General features: G+C 42.5%; 1 long non-coding RNA gene across 1 annotated transcript; it reads right to left on the bottom strand.

Annotated features, from left to right (window-relative positions):
- Positions 1-19,351: 19,351 nt before the first annotated feature.
- LOC148508607 (uncharacterized) lies at positions 19,352-21,233 on the bottom strand. The gene is made up of 5 exons (XR_015869575.1): positions 21,165-21,233; positions 20,413-20,496; positions 20,194-20,261; positions 19,497-19,562; positions 19,352-19,408 (listed from the first exon to the last, which is right to left on the bottom strand). It is a non-coding gene; the product is annotated as an uncharacterized LOC148508607 (long non-coding RNA).
- Positions 21,234-22,760: the final 1,527 nt, after the last annotated feature.

Raw genomic sequence — 22,760 nt, 5'->3', positions numbered from 1 at the left:
ATCTTCAGGAAATCCATTTTTTGGATGTAAAAATTAAAATTAATAATGATGTCATTGAAACAGAGATATTTCAGAAAGAAACTGATAGGAATAATTTTTTGATGGCTTCCAGCCATCATCCAACAGCATTAAAACAGGGCCTACCACTGTCGCAAATGATGCGTATTGCTCGCATCACAAGCGACAGATCTAAGCTCCCGGATTTAATTGACAATCTGATCCAAAGGTTTTTGGTCCATGGATATGATCTGAGAAATTTGATGGTACTAAAGTCCAAAGTGCTCAATATGTCCAGGGAGGAGTTACTTAATCCAACTAAAAGGGCAGGACAGCGGTTCATACCATGGACCAGTAACTATACAGTTGCTAGCCCTATTATTAAAAGAGCCACTAAAGCTTTATGGCCTATTGTAACTTCTGATAGTGAATTACCTTCATTTAAAAACATGCGACCTCTAGCAGCATTTAGAAGAGGTAGGAGTCTTAGGGACAGGCTGGTGAAGACAGACATCACTGGCCGGGGTGTTGTAGATTTACCTAACGTTTATCGTAAACCACCTGTTTGCTATAAATGCAACAATTGCACTACATGCTCTATTTCGATTGCATGTATATCGTTCAAACACCCCCATAATAACAAGTCCTATGATATCCGTTATGTTTTGACATGTAGTAGCACACATGTGGTATACATGATTGTATGCCCATGTAGACTGAGTTACATTGGTCAAACAACGTGTAAATTCAGTGAGCGGATGTCAGCCCACCGCTCTGCCATTCGCTGGTCATTGAGTGGTAGAACAATTGACCAACCGGTGGCGAAACATTTCAAGGAGAGAGGTCATCCACTGTCGTCACTCAGATATTTCATGATTGACCATGTACCCCCTTCTTTAAGGGGTGGAAATAGGGCTAGAAGTCTCCTTATTAGGGAAGTGCAATGGACTGTACACTTAGATACGATTAGTCCTAGGGGACTTAATGATAAAATCAATTGGAACAGTATCATTTAGGTCAGTTGGTTAGTTTTAATTTTCATTCCCTTTATTTATATATGATTTGGTTAGCATCTATTGTGTTTTTCAGAGAATTAATAGTAATATGGTATTGTAATGTATATGGTGGGGTTGCTTGTAATTGTAAAAGCATAATGAGGGGTATTTGTGGGTTTGCTCACTTGTTATATATTTTATGTGTAATGTTTGTGTCATTGCTTCTTATCCAGTTATATGTGGGCAGGACGGGTTCACTAACACTGGCTACAGGTCCCACGCCATGGTGTGCTCCCGCGGCAGGTACAGGTGGAATGCAGGAAGTTGATTGCTGTGGAACGCAAGCGCTGCGTTACCATGGAGACACATCTTGGCAGATCCCGGAAGTGCAGCAGCGGAAGCTCGTTGGCGGGACTGGTGAGCAGCGTGGGTGACTGGAATACAGGTACATACCTAGGGGGGTATTTAAGGGGTTTGTGTTTTGTTTGTCATTTGTTGTATGTTGTCCTGATGAAGGGGTTGTATCCCCGAAACATGTGTTGACTGAATTATACACATTTTTGTTGCTTCAAGTCTCCGAGTGCCGTTCCTTATCGTGGAGTGTACATTATTGCTGATCTGCGCACCGGAGCTACTTATTTGTGTTGGAGGGAGTGCCGGCAGGTTGTGGAGTTTTTATATATATATATACATATATATACACTGTATACTGCATACAGTGTGTCAGTCAGTAAAAGTTAGATGTACTTTGTGAGATGATTATATATATATATATATATATATATATATGTATTTGTGATTAGAGATACATGTATATATATATATATATATATAATTTTAATCTCACAATGTACATCTAACTTTTACTTACTGTCACACTGTGACTGTGTGCCGCAGTCAGCTTTTGTCACTGCCAGTGCCAGCCTCAGTTACCTCCTCCTCCTCTTCTCTTGCTGACTCAGTGCTGACAGGAGCGACATGGGGCCGGCATACAGCTGGACTCGGAGCCGTGGGGATGAGGCTCCGCAATGGCCCATGGGAGGAACTGCTGTGGCCAGGCATGTGCAGCAGCTCCCCCTCGGCCATTTTCCTTTAGCTTCATAGAGCGCTTCTGCACATCTGCAGAAGCTTTCCCTAGAGACCAAGTGGGAAATGCTGCTGATCGGAGCTGAGTTCCGATCACACGGCAGCCGTCCCCCACAGCAAAGTTAATCAGCCAGCTGCACAAGCCATTTAAGGGAGGACGGAGCTGGCCCAGCTAAGCCTGGATTAGTGTCTACCTTATGCTACTGTCCCCATGTCCACCCCCTGCCAGCGCCCCCAAGCCACTGCAGGGTCTGTGGGGGCTGTTGTTACGCCACTGGTAAACACCCTTTAGGAGATGACAACACAGAATAATAATTATAATAATTTGTACATTGCTAATCAACCAATTGGCCAATTAATAAAATTACACCCAGTTTGCAGCCTCCTCTCTGTCATGACAGTAATTCAGTCACTATGTTTGATCCATCAGCCATGTGTGGTCTATCAAGTTTTTGGTTTTTACATTTTAACATCATTTTAATGCATAATGCTTGAAAAAATTGCTTTTGTTTATTTTTTTGCATACTGTAGAATTTTTGAACAGTGTTAGCATTTAGGTTGTTTGTAAATATCAGCATTAGTTTTCTGTAACCGCATAACGTTTAAAGGAATTTTAATGTTAAGTTCATGTTTGTTGTTTTAAAGATTGTTTGATAATGATATATTTACTAAAGTTAGAGCTTTTTGAAATGGAGATGTTGCCCATAGCAACCAATCAGATTCTACTTAACATTTAACTAGGACCTTTTAGAAGATAATAGCTAGAATCTGATTGGTTGCTATGGGCAACATCTCCAATTTTAAAACTCTCACTTTAGTAAATATACCCCTTAAACTTCCTTTTTTTGGTGTTATTCCATTCCATTCCCTTCTCTGCTCACCAGGTCTACATCATAGGAATCCACGGCAGCAAGCATCAAGAATGTTTACCTTTGCTGCTGAAGTACAAATGTTGCAGACTTGTGGGAAGAGCCTCCTCATCTCCAATAATAGGGGGTATTTGTGTTTTTTGGTGCTCCCAAAAAATAAATATAGAATAAGTTTAAAATGTTTTTGTTCTTGTTGCAAGGTGGTCCAAAACATCCAGTAATTGTTTTAAAATCAAAATGTAAAATATTTCATATAAATTTATTTTATTTTTATAAATATTTTGGCCTAGGGCTCAGAGGTCATCTTTGTGATTGGCACTGTTGACATCTACAGTTTTATCCTAATTGTCTTAGTCAACATCCTCCTCGTTGCTTATTTCAAGAAGAAGAATATGAAATTGTATTTTCCCAATATTAGTTCATCGCCAATTGAATCTAGAATTGCATCATAAGGGTGACTGTGGTGCTCCCAAAATGGAGTTAATTTTAATGAACAGAAATGTCTTTACATTTTCCTGTAGTAGCCTCCTACTTTGATCACTCACAATGTTCCCTGCTGTACTAAACACCCTTTCAGCTAACACACTGAAGGGAGAGCAGCTCCAGAACCTCATAGCTCGCGTGTACAAGCTGCTCCAAATTTCATTCTTTTCCTCCCAAAATTCCAATAGACACACTTTGATTCTAATTTGTGTATTGGCATTAAAATATTCCTCAACCATTATACAATTTGAAACATCATCACAATGAGATGTGGTAGAGTTGACACTGTTAAAATTGTGCATTTCATTTAAGCCATCTTAAATTATAACATCCTTTCAATCCAATTAATTGTCTATTAATCTCTGAGAAAAATATTTTTCCTATCATAATTATTATTACTACTGCTAATAGCACTAGCAGGAGCAGAGGATGTGGCAACTGACACTTGGTCCATCAACTTTCTCACAATGATCTCTTTCCATGTCTTAAGATCTGGGTCATTTGGAAAATAAAACACATAACATACAGTAAGACTATTATCAATTATGGTTGACAAACTGTAGTCATCATATTGTAATATATTGCACAGCCTTAAAACATTGCGAAGGGAAAGAATATATTGATCTACTAAGCCAACATACTTTGCAGAATTGCTTGCTTTCATCATATCCTCCTTCAGCTTCTCTAAATGCTTTTTGAGTTTAATTAATTAAGGGTATGAATTTAGTCAGGCTGGCAGTGTCAGAACTTATATTATTTCAATTTCAAATGGCTTAGCTTGCATATAGCTGAAAGGATCCTCTGGTGAGTTGAAATGGAATAGAGATGGAATTTGGTATCATAGGCACATGATGGCTGAAACATGTTGCAGATATTGGGCACAGGTTAAGTGCCAACATAGCTGTCATGGCTTTGGTGATGTGCTATGCAACAGGATGATGACTTTATAACTGTACTTGCTTCCCCTTTCAATTGATTGTTTCACAGACAATTGAAGGAAATTAGGCTTACTCTGGTTCCCTGTTTTAGAAGATAGTCTGCTCCCAAAAGCAGCTGCTCTAGTGCACAGGGATTCTTTTTGGGAACTACGGATTGCATTACAGAAATCAGATTGCAATTGTTCCAATAATACAGGACTACTACTTAATACTGTACTTGAGGAGGCCAATGGTGACAGTGTTGGCGGTGAAGATTGCATGAGGAATTTATCTTAGCTGTTGATGGTTGTTACTGGACTGCTTATTGCATATGATTTCACATTTTGGAATGATTACATGATTACACTGTAAATGATTGCATATGAGTGCCTATATAGTTAACATCCCTACCTCAACTTATTTTGTTGCACAAAGGCTACAGATGACTTGACAAACATTGTCTTGGTTTGGGTAGAAACAGCTTCACACCTGAGAGGTGGATGTTTTGGTATTTTGTACTTATGTGGTGTGACCACCAGTGACTGCCATACTTGGAGACATTCATCACCCTCACCATTATCATCATCATCTTCATCTTTTTCACGTATGACAGTCATCATCATCATCCTCATTGTCAGATACACAATTATGCCATCATACTGTAGCAGACTAGCAACATTTACATTTTTATCCTCTATTTGTACATCTTCCTCAATACTGTTATGATTCCAGAAGGATTAGATAGATATTAGGGAACAATGTATAGAAGGCTGGAGTCCCAAAAGCTAGCACGGAGAGTTCTTCGAGACCCAGGCCAGGGGCGTGGAGTCTAACCTGCCGGCGGTTTGCAACAGGGACCCTTGCAAGGAAGTTTGGACTTTGCGGCATCCGACGGGCAGGTCACGGCCCCCTGGCTGAGTCACTCCAGACTAGCATAGAAACAGGAAGTAAAGCAGACACAGTGTGGTTTGAAGAATTCTAGCTGGAGTAACCAGAGCCAGCAAAGCAGTATACAAATCTGGGATGTAGCAGGCCATCTACTCAGGATTTTAGCTGGAGGATGGCAAACCAGCAATGCAGGATACAAACTGGAGTTGCAGCAGGCCAGCTACTCAGGATTATAATGAAAACATTTGTTATTGACACTGGCACTCACGTTGCAGATTGTGAATAAATAGCTGATTGGTTAGAATGCAGCTGCCAGTTGAAGAAAACTGTGCAATATTTCCAAAGATATATAATAATAAACTGACTGCGCAATCTTTTTTTAAAAAAAAGATTGTGCAGCCAGCTAATTATTATATACTCAGGATTATAGCTGGAGGATGGCAAATCAGCAATGCAGGATATGAATAAGAGTTGTAGCAGGCCAGATACTCAGAATTCAAGCTGGAGGGTGGCAAACCAGCAATTCAGGAAACAAAACAGAATTGTAGCAGGCCAGCTACTCAGGATGCAACACTAGAACCAACAGGACCACTGGCAGGAAGGGGAACACAGGCACCAGTAACAAGGAATCGGTATGAAATACCGCCATCCGCATGACCGGCAGTTTGATTCCCGGCATCGGCAGGCCGACAGAACAGCAGAGCCCGGCAGCGGAAGACCAACAGCGCTGGAAATCCCGATCATCCTAAAAGTAAGTATATACTAAACTAACCCCCTAACCCTAACCCCCAAGTGCCTAATCCTAATCCCCCCTTTAAGTGCCAAACCCTAACCCCCCTTCCCAGCTATTTAAACCTAATTTCCCCGGGGGGGTGCCTAACCCTAACCACCCCCTGGGGGTGCCTAACCCTAACCCTCCCTCCCCCTAGCCTAACCCTAACCCTCCCGGGAGCCCTAAACCTAATCCTCCCCCACCCACGGCCGTCTGCTCGTGGCACCTGGCATCCCTTTGATCGGGATGCTGGGTGCCGGTCTCCCGGCATCAGGAAAGTGACAGGTGTTTACAAAATAAACACCGGTCATTTATCCCATGCCGGGATAAAGCAGTTGGGAAGCCTACTGTCGGGTTTCCGTCAGCCGGCTTCCCGACTGCATACCAGTAACAAGGACCAGGGCTCATGCAGCAAGCAAGAGCTACTGATGTGCCCAGCTATAATGTGGCAACACAGCGCTATCTCTCACGCCACGCATGGCGCGCCACACACCATGCCATGAGTCACGCCACAAGGAAAGTTTATTAGAGAAAAAAGTCATTACGTGTAATACAACATTTTGCCCACCAGATGTCACTTTTCCTAAACTACATAGTGCATGCGTCTGATTTCATTAAGTGTAATACAACATTTTGCCCACCAGGTGTCACTTTTCCTAAACTATATAGCGCATGCGTGTGATTTCATTGCGTGTAATACTACATTTTGCCCACCAGGTGTCTCTTTCCAATGTACCGTACGGTATGTTCTGTATCACCGGCCGATGATTGTTTGACAGAAGCTTAGACATTAGACTTTACAAACTACAGAACTCTAGTAATGGGTGAAGTGTGTGGCCTAACGGTCTAATGCCTAGTCTCACTGCTTCTCCTCTCTTCTTGTTCCGTGGGTTCGAGACCTTGAAAATACAGTATGTTTTTTTAATTTATTTTTAAAATCTTCACTTAAAATATTCAGTATTCAATACAGTACATGTGGAGCGCATGTCTACCCAGTGCTTCGGGAGTCAAACAGCGAAACTAGGATTTTTATTATTGTACATACAGTACTGTACCTTAGAACGCAAACTTGCGTCAATGCCAGCGCTGACATCAACGCGGACATTATAGTGATTTATTATGACCATCAAGTGGCAATTTTCCCTGTTAAAGAGACTGGTTTCTGCATATCAAACTGACTGTGCGTTTAAACCGCAAAATTGCATCAATGTCTGTGCGTGCCCAGTGGTCGGATTTTAATCACAATGGAATGTGTGCCCCATGTCCAGTGGAGCCAAGCCATACATTAAGTAGCGCTATTTTATGGCGCATGCCCAGTTGTCTGTATTGCTAACAGTACTGTAAAATTTTCACACTAGAGCCATTCTGCACTGTCCGAGACTTACAGTACCGCACAGTATACACAATAGTAAATTCATTACTACAGTACATAAGGTGCTACAGTAGTGGACTAACAGCAGTTTGTAGGGCAGATGCAGAGCGCAAACTTGCGTCAATGAAAATGCTGTCTTAGACTTGGTAACATTAGTAATTTAATATGTTTAGTAACTGATAATTGACTGTGTATAAGAGAGGGGTCTCTATAGTACAAACTGACTCAGCGTTTAAACCGCAAAATTGCGTCAATGTCAGCACAGTTTGCGTTGTGGTAACTTATAGCCAGTTCTGATGGGTTACGGTACAAATAGGATCTCTGGCTTGTGCCCAGTGGTGGGGTTGCAATGCATTGCCAGTGGTGCTGCGCCATAGCCATACCCTTGTAGCGCTATGGCTATGTACTGTACGCAATGGCATACAGTATGGAATATCATACTGTACAGTACCAGGTCATGATTCACACACAGTGAAAGTGTGTTATTATTACACTGACTGTGTAATAATAATATTAAAAATAAAAAGTGTAACCTTGACTGTCTAATAATAATGAAAAGCTTCATTATTAAGCTTCCTGGTTTCGAACCCGGGTTGTACAGACGTCTGCAATGTAGAAGTTCGATTTCTTACCTCTACGCTACAGATGCCTGAGTACTGTACTTCATCGTTTGGTACTGTAGATGTCACATAAAGTACTGTAGAGGACTAGGAGAGACTTGTGAGCAAGGGCTTAGGTGATCCGTCTTGCTTACACTTCTCTCCTTATGTTCGAGACCTTTATGATTTAATTTATTTTTTTAATGTTCACTATAGTACTGTAGTTCAGTCTTGTTATCCAACCCTTACAAAAATCAATCTATTGTACTGTATATGTGCCCAGCTACAGTACTGTAGTTTGTTGCTCCATACGGTATGCCATACAGTATACCGCATTGTTGCATGCTACACTGTGGCGTATTGAGTCTCATAGCACTGCGCATGCCCAGTTGTCTGTATTATACGGTACTTATAACTGTAGTTGTAAGTACAATACAGTAGACATTGTAGTGATTCCCTGACTCTAGGAACTACAGTACAGTAGATGCAGTAGTCTAGGGGGCTAATGCCTAGCCCTACTGCATCTACCATGTTCTTGTCCCGCTGGTTCGAGACCTTTAAAGTACATACTGTATACGGTAATTTTATTTTGTTTTAAATCTTCACTAATACAGTACATTATCCAGAAATTCTGGTATTTCTATGCCACAGTACTTTGACCAAAAAGTGTAACCTTGTTAATAAAAAATAAAAAGTGTAACCTTTCAAGCTTCGAACCCGCAAAAGGGTTGTACAGGCAGTGTAATGTATTGGTTTGATTATTTACCATTACACTACAGCCGCCTGCAATACCAAGTTTGCACCTGGCTTGAGTGTTTCCTACAATACTGTACGTCATCGTATCTCAGGCGCATGCCCAGATCAACTGTATACCCATTTAGCGCTTTTTTTTTTTACTAAACTCAGTACATTTTATATATTACGGGGTAAATGTACTAAGATGGTATTGCTATTTAGTGATGTTGCCCATAACAACCAATCTGATTCCAGGTATTACTGTACAGTATCTTCTAGAAGGTGCTACTGTAGATAAATGCTAAGTACAGTACAATCTGATTGGATGCTATGGGCAACATACAGTACAGTAACTTCTTAAATAGAACTCCCATCTTAGTAAATTTACCCCTACAAGTTTCACTTTTTCCCCCCAATTTTTTTTCTTCCGCCCCCCAAAATGAAAGTGAACTTTTAGTGTGTTCTGACTTTTTAAAAAAAATTTACGCAGTTTACAGTACCTTAAGGGGACGTTGAAGGCTTCCCGCACCATTGCACCCCAATTCACCAAATTTTTCCGCCTGCTATTCATACAGTAGGTGAAACTTTTTTACATACTGTCTTACTGTACATTGCATTGACTTCCCGCCTACAGTAGGCAGAAAAGCTTTCAAATTGAATACAGCGATAATTTCACGCCTGGCAAAATGATGTAATCTCCCAAACTGTTTTTAGCCAATCCCGTGTTTTGCTCCAATGGGTGAAAAAGTGCCAACCAATTTTCTCCCAACTGTCATCTCACAGACTGTGTTTGAAAAATGACAGTTGGGAGCTGATTGACTGACACCTTATAACTTTTTTATCACTTCTCACTGTCTAACACTGCTTAGTACAGTAAATAGACCCCCTTGGAGTGAAAAGACGAGACCAGCTAAAAACAGTAAATAGACCACCCCAAAATTGAAAACGTCCCACAGTGTATACAGTACTGTATGTCTACTGTACTGTATTCTACTGTAAGTGCTGGGCAGCTGTGAAATCACTGTGATGGGCAACAGGGAAACTGTACAGTATATGACTGTGGGTGTCAAACCCCATCGGCCGGCGTGCCCCTGGTGAGTGAAATCCTGGCAATTAGGACAATACACCCCTGCACCTGTGTGTTATTGACTTTTTGTACAGTACCTTTTTAATAACAGATGCACATGTTGGGTCTCAGGTGTACTTAAAGACTGAATTACATATAGTACAAACACCAATTGTATAAATTAATGACAATTTTTATTTAACCTACAGTAACATGCTTTACAGAGGGGGGGTGGGGGAACTTGTTTAGCTTTCCACTCCTGTAGTCCTTTACTGTCACATGCTTCTTTCTTCTGCCGCTGGCATGTCCTGGAGTTCCAAGCTGGACACAGACATGACTGCTGTATAGTACCTACAGTAGGAGGAAAGAGATGACGTGAGAACAGTCCTTCCTCAATGCCGACCGATACGCCCTACTGGGGGACCGAGGACTACACAAAAAGAGTTGGCTTTTAATTTAAAATCATCACTGGCACTTTTGGCCTCAGATTCAGAGTTTCACCTATACCAGGTGCAGACTCTACCGTGCATCAGAGTGCAAGGTCCACTGTACACCCTGAAGAAAGGAGGATAGGCAGAGACAAACAGACAGTAAAAGACAGACACAGGTTCTCACTGGAGATGCTCTTGTTCTTCATCCTGATTGATCCCACACACCCTGTACTGTAGGAGAGAGAATCCGCTGTGCAGGGCCCTTCCCTGCTCTAACAGTGTCACACTAATCCACTTCTCCACATTAATATATGCCCTAACTAACCAGACTAACAATTTTATTAATAACTACAGTAATTTGTATTATACTGTAATTAAGCCTGGTGGTGAAATACTGTAAGCAGTGCCCCTAGGCCCACAGCCCATAATATAACGATAAAAAAAAAAATACATGAAACAAGACAGTATTTGGGTGCCCCAGATGGAGGTGAACACCAGCTGTGTGAATATGATAACAGAGCACTAACATTACCAAAAATCTCACCTTATCCTGATGTCGAAGGGACCGCCACTCTAACCATACAGTAGATGTACAGTAGAAGCCTGTCTCTCAATTCACGGTGCACCCACTACTGTATGTCTGCAACTATGGATGTGGATGTTGAAGCAGCCACTACTACTGTACTGTATATGAACTAAAGGAACCTGAAAACTTTAAACATCTGCATTACAAATGGCAACATCAAGCGCAGTAGCAGAAAGTGGCAGCTGCAGCACAATCTGTGACAATGCCAATGTGTGCCTTGGAACAGGGGTCAATGTACAGTAGGTGAAAGGAAAAGAGGAAAAGTATGAAGTACAGTACATAAGGTACAGTAAGGGAAAGTTATTGTAGACAAAGAGCTTATAAAATAAATTAGGAGAATACTGTATAATGTAGGGACAGAAAGCACAACCACAATACTGTACATACAGTACAGTATGGACACAGTGTACAGTACTTAGCAGTCCGGATCACAAAGTGAAAAGAGGAAGTTAAACCCCTCCTCCACATTACAAATTATATACAGTACAGTATAAGCTACATAGCAGTTGCTTGACCGTTTCTTTCGATGACAACTGGTAAGACTCTATGGAGATGATCAATATAATTGTTACACTGGGCATGTGTCAATACTGTTCTCCAAAACTTCATTATCCCATCCAAAAGTTCCTGTTTAGTTGTTGGTTTCACATCAGACCTGATGAACCTCTTCAACTGGGCCCAGACCATTTCAATGGGATTCATGTCCGGTGACCTACAGGTAAGTAAACAAAAAATATTCAGTCACAGTACTGTACTTTAGTAAAAAGTGTACTAGAATAATTACTGCTTGGTCCTGTACATACTTTTTGGTACAATAAACAGTTAATACAGTACTATAGGACAATACTCACTCTGGTGGTGTGCGTTCCCAATTTATCCCTCTCTCTTCCATGAATTTTGCTGAAGCCGAATGTTTGGGATCATTATCCTGGAATAATCGATGTCCTGATGGGAAGCATTTTCTCACAAATGGCACCATAGAGCAATCTACTATTTTTTCTTGGAAGAAGGTCTTAAACCATGATGCCTAAAGAGATGAGAAATTGTCAGTAACAAGCATACACTGTACAGGACTGTAAATAATTTTTAGAACAAGCATTACTGTACTGCACCTTCAAAAATATAGATCGGTCCTGCACCCCAACGAGATATACCTCCCCATACATGGACTTTTAACGGATGCTTCGGACGTGGTTTAAGTGAGAGATGTGCGCGGTGTCGGAAGGACAGTCTTGAGAACCTCTCGAGAGAAACCGAAGTTTCATCTGTGAAAATGACGTCATTAAAATTCTCTCCACTATCTATCCACCGTCGTGCTTGTTCAACTCTCTTTACTTTATTAACATCCCTTATCATGGGATTTATCCTGTGAATTAAAAACAAGTTTTAGTTTACTGTCATGTAAAATCAGTGCATTATTAATATACAGTATATATATATTTTACAGTATGTACAGTACCTTGTAGGGCCAAAGTCCATCCCAGTTCCTTATGCATCCGTGTGATGCTGGAACAGGAGATGTCCAGGTCACATTCTGCTTTTAGAATACGTTTGATTTGTAAAGCTGTACGCTCATCATCCTCACAAGTCAATTTGTGCACAATCTTTTTGACGCTCCTACGGTAGAACACATACAGAGCATATAGCAATTATTGGACAGTTAGTGTTGAAATTGGAACACAATACAGTACCAATCTAGCAACATACAGTATACTGTAATAAAAAAAGGTTGATGTAATGTACCTACCATGTGCATTTAGAATGAAATCTATATCTGGTCTGCGTTCTCTCAAATGCATGATAGCGCACAGTCTGTAAACTAACAAGAACACCACACTCTTTCAGCCTGGCATGGATCTGTCGTGTTGTTTTGTGTTCATTTTTCATGCTTGCAATTATCTTGCTGATGGCTTTGCTGATTTTTGCCATGTTTGATGACAAAATCTGTGTAAAGTACAAAAGAGAAATACGTTACAGTACTGTTGCTGAGTATACAGACTGAGTACAGTATACAGTACATAATTTAATGTTCAGTATCTTAAACACAGGGGGTTATTACATTCTTACTGTACATCAGCCATAACATGTACAGTATAACCAGCTAGTAAATTTAATTTTGCAGGCTGTGTTTAATAAATGATAGTTTTGAGCTAATTTGTGATATATATTTCTCAATTTAATCTCACATCAAGCTTTCATACAGTATGCCCCTAAATACGCAAATATGCATCTACCGTATGAAGGAGACAAACAGCACAATAAACACAGCAATATTGCGACTGAAACTAAAATGGCCGTTACAAGATGGCGATGGTCACTCATGGGAGACTATGAGGGGCAGCGGGAGGCTAGGGAACAATGGTTGTGTGTGTGCTAGTTACTCCATACACAAATAAGCCTCTACAGGGATGTGTGAAGGACGGGGCATACCGAGGCAGCGGGATGATAAACACATCAATATTGCGACTGAAACAAAAATGGCCGCCGAGCAAAACAAGATGGCGACAGTCACTCACGGGAGACTATGAGGGGCAGTGGGAGGCTAGGGAACGATTGTTGTGTGTGTGATAGTTACTCCATACACAAATAAGCCTCTACAGGGATGTGTGAAGGACGGGGCATACCGAGGCAGCGGGACGATAAACACAGCAATATTGCGACTGAAAGAAAAATGGCCACCGAGCAAAACAAGATGGCGACGGTCACTCACGGGAGACTATGAGGGGCAGTGGGAGGCTAGGGAACGATCGTTGTGTGTGTGATAGTTACTCCATACACAAATAAGCCTCTACAGGGATGTGTGAAGGACGGGGCATACCGAGGTAGCGGCACGATAAACACAGCAATATTGCCACTGAAACTAAAATGGCCGCTGAGCAAACAAAATGGTACCGTATATGCATTGAAAAGTCACTGCGCAAATCAGCGTCTAACACAGCAAACTGCAAAATGACCGTGAACCTAGCAAGCTCCCATACTTACAGTACCAGCGGGTTGATACTATAGGAAACACCTGTAGAAGCTCAGGGTACTCAGGGTACAGCAATGAGCAGCAACAACAGCGACTTAGAAGTCAGGCAGCGTAGCAGGTAGTAGTAGTAGTAGTAGTAGTAGTAGTAGTAGCTCAAGGGTTCGTACTGTTGACACGTGCTGATGAGACAATCCGAGCAGCAAGTCCATACAGTTAAGTAGCAGATTCACAGTGTGGATAGCTAGTGCGGTCTGAGATGCTCTTTTATGCTACCAGAGACAAAAGAATTCCTTCCCGCAGAAAATCTGGCCGCTGATTGGTGTATTTGAAAAATGCACTTCCTTGTGGTCCAATGGCATGGCAGAGTTTCGGCGGCAAGGTTTTCTTTGTCTCTAGTAGCATAAAAGAGCATCTCAGACCACACTAGCTATCCACACTGTGAATCTGCTACTTAACTGTACGGACTTGCTGCTCGGATTGTCTCATTGGCACGTATCAACAGAACGAACCCTTGAGATACTGTACTACTACCTGCAACGCTGCCTGACGTCTAAGTCGCTGTTGTTGCTGCTCATTACCGTGATCTACCTCTGCAACTCTGCCTGACTTCCGAGTCACCTTTGTTGCTGTACCGTGAGCTTCTACAGCTATTTCCTACAGTATCAACTCGCTGGTACTGTAAATACAGTAGCTTGCTATGTTTTTGCAGTTTGCTGTGTTAGACGCTGATTTGCATAGCGAGGTGTTGTGTTTATCATCCCGCTGCCTCGGTATGCCCCGTCCTTCACCCATCCCCGTAGAGGCTTACATGTGAATCCAGTAACTATCACACACAAACTGATCGTTCCTAGCCTCCCGTTGCCCCTCATAGTTTCCCGTGACTGACCGCCGCCATCTTGTTTTGCTCAGTGGCCATTTTTGTTTCAGTCGCAATATTGCTGTGTTTATCGTCTAGCTGCCTCGGTATGCCCCGTCCTTCACCCATTCCCGTAGAGGTTTACTTGTGAATCCAGTAACTATCACACACACATACCGATCGTTCCTAGCCTCCCGTTGCCTCTCATAGTTTCCCGTGACTGACGGCCGCAATCTTGTTTTGCTCGGCGGCCATTTTTGTTTCAGTCGCAATATTGCTGTGTTTATCGTCCCGCTGGCTCGGTATGTCCTGTCCTTCACCCATCCCCGTAGAGGCTTACTTGTGAATCCAGTAACTATCACACACACATACCGATCGTTCCTAGCCTCCTGTTGCCCCTCATAGTTTCCCGTGACAGACCGCCGCCATCTTGTTTTGCTCGGCGGCCATTTTTGTTTCAGTTGCAATATTGCTGTGTTTATTGTCTAGCTGCCTCGGTATGCCCCGTCCTTCACCCATCCCCGTAGAGGCTTAATTGTGAATCCAGTAACTATCACACACACATACCGATCGTTCCTAGCCTCCCGTTGCCCCTCATAGTTTCCCGTGACTGACCGCAGCCATCTTGTTTTGCTTGGCGGCCATTTTTGTTTCAGTCGCAATATTGCTGTGTTTATCGTCCCGCTGGCTCGGTATGTCCTGTCCTTCACCCATCCCCGTAGAGGCTTACTTGTGAATCCAGTAACTATCACACACACATACCGATCATTCCAAGCCTCCCGTTGCCCCTCATTGTTTCCCGTGACAGACCGCCGCCATCTTGTTTTGCTCGGCGGCCATTTTTGTTTCAGTTGCAATATTGCTGTGTTTATCGTCTAGCTGCCTCGGTATGCCCCGTCCTTCACCCATCCCCGTAGAGGCTTAATTGTGAATCCAGTAACTATCACACACACATACCGATCGTTCCTAGCCTCCTGTTGCCCCTCATAGTTTCCGTGACTGACCGCTGCCATCTTGTTTTGCTCGGTGGCCATTTTTGTTTCAGCCGCAATATTGCTGTGTTTAACGTGTGTTTGCATTATTGCACAAGTTTGCACATTTAACTTTGAGACTAATGGTTTTAATGGTCATGTACACACTAAGTTTTGATTTATGTAATAAAAATAGCAAATTTGGCGCTGTACTTTACAGTACTGTACTGTATATCAGTTGAGATATTCTCACATTTTACTGTTGAGCTGACACCTACTGTACCTTACCGTACAGTATATAATTAGGGAGTGTATTTTATATACCTGTATTTATCATATTTATTATCTTGTGCCTCTATACAATCTCACAATAGTAATTAGTGCTTTAACAGTTTTAGCGCTGTGTAATCTCCTATATTTACCTGTATATACTGTATAACACACGCACAGTCTTAGGAGACAGAAAGAGTACTGTAATTGTTTACAGTGTTGTAATGTGAAACATTTACTGTATACAGTACATGTACAGTATTTCCACTATTTTACTTAACATTGTATTTAGTGTCTTTATACTTGTGTATTTCAGAGTGCACCGAACTGTCAACATGGTGAAGAGCAAAGGTTTTTACAATGGAAACGAATCTTGCCCACTTCCACTGACCAAAAGGCTGAGTGCACTAGTCCCACAACGGTCTACAAGCAAACCTTCCAAGAAGAAAACAGGTAAGGAAAATTTACAGGTACCTCTTCTAGTCAAGGCAAGGAAGAATGCAAAGGCGAAGAACAACACTTTGCAAGTGGACATCGGAGAAAATGGACCAGGGAACCTAGAGCAACCCATGAACATCCCGAACCAGGAGGAAACACCAGTCATTTATGGGCCAGAAGAATTGGACACCTTTGAGCCTCTTGTTGAAGATGTATCCTGCTCACCAACTCGGCGAAAACTGTCATTCCAAGAAGATAACGTATGCACATGTAGCTGTGCCAGGATGGTGAGAGACCTCGTCGGAAAAGTTGGTCAACTGGAAGTGAAAATTGACAACTTGAAAGAAGAGCTGAAGGACGGGCTGAAGGACACCATTGCAGAAGCAATGAAAAAAGCAATCTGGCAAAGTAAAGAAGAATGGCAAGAGGCCGCTGCCCAGAGTACCAGGAAGAGACATGACCAGGCAATCCAGTATGAAATGGTCACACCGGATGAATTTGAGCCTGAGGAGAATGACGATGATTTCAACTTGGAGACTGACCCATCCTTCCACTTGCTACATATGGACAATACAGTGGCATCAGAGCACTTGGACATGACACCAGTGCCATCATGCAGCCTGCCTCAGTGGGAGAGTACACCAGTGGCATCACATCGCCTGCCAACGGTCAGTTGAAGAATTAAGGATCAACAATGCAAGCATGCCTGTACTTTCACCAGGAACGCCTGTCATGTCGAGCACGCCAGCATCACTGACTGTATTTGGAACACCCTTACCGGATATACCACTGGCTGTGATCAACGTTGACAAGGACAATAAAATTTACAGAGCTGTGAATTGTGAGATACATCGATATGTGCAAGCAATATTTCAGGAACACGTGCCCTACGACCTGTATTGCAATTGGACAAAGCGGGTGAACTTTGATGGAAGTCGGAAGAAAGTGCCAATCCCCAACAATTTAAGAGAAGATATCCTCTCAAGATGCCGGACAAGATTCAGGATTGGAAAAGAAGAACTTACCCGGATAAAGGACACGCTGAATGGGGTGCTGCGCATGCCAAGGAAACATGCATGGAGGACAGTCACGCATACAAGTACAGATCTGCAATCAACAAACACGACTTGAAGGGACTTGTCAGAAGACAGGAAGACCCGGCGCTGCCGCTGTCCTGGACGTGGAAGTGGCAGAAGAAAAAAGCTGAGGACAGGAGAGGACAAGAGGGGTGGAAAGCAAAAGAGCTAAAGAAGTTCCCCCCCTCAAAGCCTCTTCCACCATAACAGATAGGCCCTATGTGAGGCCAACGGAACTTTAAACCAACCTACAGTAGACCAACAGGTCTGAAGAGAGGAAGACCCATGTGAAGAGAAAAGCGGAGGACAGGAGAGAACTACAGGGGTGGGAAGCAAAAGAGCTAAAGCAGTTCCCCCCCTCAAAGCCTCTTCCACCATAACAGGTACCGGTAGGCCCTCTGTGAGGCCAACTGTACTGTACATTAATTTATATTGTATTTTGTTAGGCTGGTGAGATACAGTAGTATTAGTGTGACACTATTAGAGCAGGAAAGGGCCTTGCATGGCATATTCTCTTTCCTACAGGGACCTCTGTGTGAGATTGAGCGGGACAAAGAACAAGAGTATCTCCGGTGAGTACTGTATTTACCATAACATACCTGTGTGTCTGTCTTTTACTGTCTGTTTGTCTCTGCCTATCCTCCTTTCTTCAGGGCATACAGTGGACCTTGCACTCTGATGCAAGGTAGAGTCTGCACCTGGTATAGGTGAAACTCTGCATCTGAGGCCAAAAGTGCCAGTGATGATTTTAACTTAAAAGCCAACTCTTTTTGTGTATTCATCGGTCCAGTAGGGCGTATTGGTCGGCATTGAGTAAGGACTGTTCTCACGTCATCTCTTTCCTCCTAGGTACTGTACAGTAGTCATGTCCGTGTCCAGCTTCGAACTCCAGGACATGCCAGCGGCAGAAGAAAGAAGCGGGGTACTGTAGAGGACTACAGGGGTGGAAAGCTAAAGAAGTCCCCCCCTCTGTAAAGCATGTTACTGTAGGTTAAATAAAAATTGTCATTAATTTATACAATTGGTGTTTCTACTATATGTAATTCAGTCTTTAAGTGCGCCTGAGACCAAACACGTGCATCTGTTATTAAAAAGGTACTGTACAAAAAGTCAATAACACACAGGTGCAGGGGTGTATTGTCCTAATTGCCAGGATTTCACTCACCAGGGGCACGCCGGCCAATGGGTGTTGCCGCACACAGTCATATACTGTACAGTATCCCTGTTGCCCATCAGTGATTTCACAGATGCCCAGCACTTACAGTAGAATACAGTACAGTACACATACAGTACTGTATACACTGAGGGACATTTTCAATTTTGGCGTGGTCTATTTACTGTTTTTAGCCGGTCTCGTCTTTTCACTCCAAGGGGGTCTATTTACTGTACTAAGCAGTGTTAGGAGACAGAGTGAGAAGTGAGAAGGTGTCAGTCAATCAGCTCCCAACTATCATTTTTCAAACACAGCCTGTGAGATGACAGTTGGGAGCACATTGGTTGGCACTTTTGCACCCAATGGAGCAAAAACACGTGGTTGGCTAAAAAAAGTTTACTGTTGTCGTGTATTTATTTAGTTAAAGCTTAGACAGAGATAAAATTGTAGATACAGTAAATAGCACCAACCAATCAGATCCTAACTGTCACTGTACAGGCTGTGTTTGAAAAATTACAGTTTCAGTAGTAGCTAATTGGTTGATGCTACTGTATTTACAGTTTCTCCAATTTTATCTCTCTCCAAGCTTTATTAAATCACCCCTTAAGAGTGGAGTGCAATTAATAAAAGTACGGAATGGGTGACTTACTGTACTGTATTTTCTTACCTTTTAGTTGTTACAGTATCAATAAATGTAAATACAGTATACTGTACTTTATCCACAGAACCAAGTAAAGACAGAAAACGTTTTACCAAATAAAACAAATTTTAATAAAAATCATAAATAAACAAAAATAAAGTTAACAAAAAATTAAAAAAAGATCCACTAGGTGGTGGGCCATCTGCCTGTACAGGCCTAAAAAGAACATAATTTGTTCTGTGGAGAGAAAAAAAAGGGTACAGTATTACAACACTAATACACAATATTGTACAATCTTGACACTAACGTAAATACTGTACTCTACCTCTAGTCAGGCGTGGTCCCTGCCTCCCTTGGGGTCCCTGCCTCCCTGAGGGACAATGACTGAAGACTGAATTGGAAAAAAATATATTCACATTAACAGTGCTGTATTTATCTTTATATGGTATGGTGCTACTGTAAATGGTTTGGCTACTGTAGCTCCTAACAAAGTACTGTACAGTACATAAACAAACAGAACAATACAATGGCTACAGTACGGTACAATGCAAGAAAAGTACTATACAGTTTAAACATTGCTAGACCAAAGGTGATTATACTGACTGAAGCTGGCAGACAGAGGGATACTTTTGGTGCGGTGTAGATACAGTACAGTAACCTCCCACAATTTAATGACTATTACTTTACAGTATCTGCAAAGCATGTTTGCAAATGATTGATGACCCTGCACTGAACAACTGCTTGTTCGGAGTAGGCTCATCACTTACTGTACTGACAAACAACTGCATGATTACAATGTCCTAATCATGCAGTGGTTGTCATACCAGTATCTTTAAGTGGATGCCCACCTTTAGAGTGATGTCCTTTATAAAAAAAATTAAAACACAAAGTGTGTAAGGAAAAGAGGTTGGAGATGCATCTTTGTAGTACAGAAGAGAGAGAAAGAGATGCTGTGAAAACAAAAAAGGAGAGAGACAGTACAGAAGAAGACAATGTACAGTAGTGTAGGGTACAGTACTTACATGGCCTGTGAGCCCTGCTTGACCAGTGGGGGGCTGGGTCTGTGGCAGGGGTCTTCCACATTCCCGCACTGTGGGAAAAAAAAAATATTCCTGTTACACAAGTACAGAAACAATTAGTGTGTAAGGAGAAGAGGTTGGAGATGGGTCTTTGGAGTAAAGGAGGAGGAGAGAGGCACTGTAAAAAGGAGAGCACAATGTACAGTAGTGCACGGTACTTACTCAGGGCAGCAAGCCGTGTTCTAAATGGTCCAAAGGAGACACGAGTCGGTGCTGGTGGGGGTGCCGCCGTTGGTGGTGGTATGACTGTGGACAAAGAACAGTTTCCATCAAAACCATTTGGAAACAAATAAACTGTGTAATGGTGCGTACACACTACACGATATGCTCCCTGAGTCGCCCACTTTATCGCCTAGTGTGTACGCACCATAAATCTTGAACAGAGCCTCTATAACAACAAAAAACAAACAGACAGAGGAAGAAAAAGAGAGAGGGAGGGGGTGAGGAAGAGAGAAAGACAGAGAGAGAGAGAGAGAGAGAGACTGACAAGGGTAAAAAAGGAGAGCGATACAGTGCTGTATAAAACAATGTGGTGTACTTTACTTATGCAGCATGGAGATGCCAGTGGGAGGTGGTGGTGGTGGTGTAGCCACCATTGTTGGTGGTGGTATGACTGTGACTGTGGACAAAGAAAAGTTTCCATCAAAACCATTTGGAAACAAATAAACTGTGTAATGGTGCATACACACTACACGATATGCTCCCTGAGTCGCCCACTTTATCACCTAGTGTGTACGCACCATAAATCTTGAACAGAGCCTCTATAACATCAATAAACAAACACAGACAGAGGGAGAAAAAGAGAGAGGGAGGGGGAGAGGAAGAGAGAAAGACAGAGAGAGAGAGAGACTGACATGGGTAAAAACGGAGAGCAATACAGTGCTGTATAAAACAATGTGGAGTACTTTACTTACATGGCACGGAGATGCCAGTGGGTGGTGGTGGTGGTGGTGTAGCCACCATTGTTGGTGGTAGTATGACTGTGACTGTGGACAAAGAACAGTTTCCATCAAAACCATTTGGAAACAAATAAACTGTGTAATGGTGCGTACACACTACACGATATGCTCCCGGAGTCGCCCACTTTATCGCCTAGTGTGTATGCACCATAAATCTTGAACAGAGCCTCTAGAACAATAAAAAACAAACATAGACAGAGGGAGAAAAAGAGAGAGGGAGGGGGAGAGGAAGAGAGAAAGACAGAGAGAGAGAGAGAGACTGACAAGGGTAAAAAAGGAGAGCGTTACAGTGCTGTATAAAACAATGTGGTGTACTTTACTTACGTGGCACAGAGATGCCAGTGGGTGGTGGTGTTGGTGGTGGTGTAGCCACCATTGTTGGTGGTGGTATGACTGTGACTGTGGACAAAGAACAGTTTCCATCAAAACCATTTGGAAACAAATAAACTGTGTAATGGTGCGTACACACTACACGATATGCTCCCTGAGTCACCCACTTTATCGCCTAGTGTGTACGCACCATAAATCTTGAACAGAGCCTCTATAACAACAAAAAACAAACATAGACATAGGGAGAAAAAGAGAGAGGGAGGGGGAGAGGAAGAGAGAAAGACAGAGAGAGAGAGAGAGACTAACAAGGGTAAAAAAGGAGAGCGATACAGTGCTGTATAAAACAATGTGGTGTACTTTACTTACGCGGCACGGAGATGCCAGTGGGTGGTGGTGGGGTAGCCACCGGGGAGACGCCGCCAGTGGGTGCTGGTGTTGGTGGTGGTAGGACTGTGGACAAAGAACAGTTTCCATCAAAACCATTTGGAAACAAATAAACTGTGTAATGGTGCATACACAATACACGATATGCTCCCTGAGATGTCCACTTTATCGCCCAGTGTGTATGCACCATTAATCTTGAACAGAGAGAAATAGAGAGAGGGAGGGAGAAAAAGACAGAGAGGGAGAGAGAAAAAGAGAGAGAGAGAAAAAGATACAGTACTCTACTTACGCGTACAGAGGCCAGGGAGCTGTGGCTCCGGCTGCTCCTGTTTGAATTTTTTCACTGTGTGTTTAAGAAAAAAAGATGATATGGTAGAAAAAATAACACCTACATACTGTACATAACACCAATACAAACACACAAAAAACGAGAGTGATACAGTAGAAGACAATTTATAGTACTGTATACTGTAGTAGTGTAAGGTACAGTACTTACATGGACAAAAACCCAAATTTGGGTCAGTGGGGGACTGGCGCCGAGGCTTTCCTTGTTGCAGAACTGTGGTGGGAAAAAAACAGAATGTTCCTGTTATACAAGTACAGTAGAGAAAGAATTACAGTAGGGCCTGATTCTGATCCGCGCGTAACCGGGTTGATTGTCCGGCAGTGCACATGCGAGCACCGGAGCAAGTGAGATGGGTCTTTGTAGTACGGGAGGGAGAGAGAGAAACTGTGAACGTAAAAATAAGGAGTGCGATACAGTAGAAGACAATGTACAGTAGTGGACGGTACAGTACTTACACAAAATGGATTGCCTCCTTTTCCAGTCGTCCCTGG

Source organism: Taudactylus pleione, unplaced genomic scaffold, assembly GCF_031769625.1.
Source record: "Taudactylus pleione unplaced genomic scaffold, aTauple2 ptg000353l, whole genome shotgun sequence".
In the NCBI taxonomy this organism is placed as follows: Eukaryota; Metazoa; Chordata; class Amphibia; order Anura; family Myobatrachidae; genus Taudactylus; species Taudactylus pleione.
The sequence above is the reverse complement of the archived record's forward strand: the minus strand, read 5'-3'. Positions and strand labels throughout refer to the sequence as shown.